Below are 1,265 nucleotides of genomic sequence, written 5' to 3' on the forward strand. Positions count from 1 at the left end.
ATATCTAATATTTATACAATACATTTCATATGTGAAAGAAATAATTAATTTAGATAAGTACCCAATTAGAGGAAATGTGGAATTTGTGTGGAAGGTCGAGAGTTCAGGTTCACATTCCATGCAATAATTAAAAAGCTCTTGATTAGACCTTGAGCTCTTGAGTTTCCTTAATTAAAATAATATAATATTCTTATTTATTTAATCATTTCAAAATTATTTAATGAGTCAAATTAGTGATATAATATGACATTTTTTTCAACAACCCCACCATGGTTGTATCCTGTGAGTAATTATTCGCAAAATTACAATGGTTAACAACCGAAAATTTCACTTTAAGATATCGTGTTATCACGAAATTCAATCAGTCGATAATTATTATTTTCTGCATCTTACTATTTTACAAGTTACTACAGCTAATTATTCTCCAACACGTGATTGTTAAAGTAATCATAAACCAAAAAAGTACCTCACTTGATACCACGACAGCATTCAAAATTTAAGTTTTGAAAGTTTTTTCTTTAGTTTCCAGTCTAAGGAGTCGAACTTTCTTTTTAATCTACTTGTTTTGACAAAAACTGAATTTGTCATCATTATTTTCCACTAACAAGATTTTATTTGAAAAAAAATAAAATAAAATAATTAAGCACAAAAGATTGTTAAATACTTTCTATTGATAGAATTTTTTGGCAAGGTCATAAAAATCAGCATCCCGTGCAAGTTACACCGGTACTAGAACAAAAAGTCACCATACATGTAGTCATATATAAGCAAAATAAAATAAAATATAACATTCCCATCGCAGCAATTAGATCTTCACAAGCATATTCGTCCCCGTCTAATAAACTACTGTGCAGCAGCAGCACAAGGCAACTCGCAATCCACCATATGCTCACCACGGCGTTGTCGTGTCAACTTCCATGCCTGCACAGTTACGACTAACAGTTAGTGCAAGTTTTGGTAAAGCTGTTTTCAAACCTATAAACTAGTCAAAGATCATTTTTATCGACACATTCCGTAAGACCCACAACTTTTATCCATTTCTACCCACACATTCCCTAATACCCATAACTTATAATTTACAAAAAATCTGGAACAAATGTACACGGTTTCTTCCCAAGAGTGATTACCGAAATATCACAGAAAAGAAATGGATATGATGCGATATTCTTAGCCGCAGTTTCCCTATTATACCAAATAAAAGAGTTCCAAGTTAACTGAAATTACCTTCCGAAAAGGAAACATAGCCGTTCTCCAACAACGCAGCT

General features: G+C 32.0%; 1 long non-coding RNA gene across 1 annotated transcript; it reads right to left on the bottom strand.

Annotated features, from left to right (window-relative positions):
- Positions 1-639: 639 nt before the first annotated feature.
- Positions 640-1,265, bottom strand: LOC111366436. Its single transcript, XR_002697651.1, has 2 exons — positions 1,225-1,265; positions 640-921 (listed from the first exon to the last, which is right to left on the bottom strand). It is a non-coding gene; the product is annotated as an uncharacterized LOC111366436 (long non-coding RNA).

The sequence above is a fragment of the Olea europaea genome, chromosome 18, assembly GCF_002742605.1.
Source record: "Olea europaea var. sylvestris chromosome 18, O_europaea_v1, whole genome shotgun sequence".
Lineage (NCBI taxonomy): Eukaryota > Viridiplantae > Streptophyta > Magnoliopsida > Lamiales > Oleaceae > Olea > Olea europaea.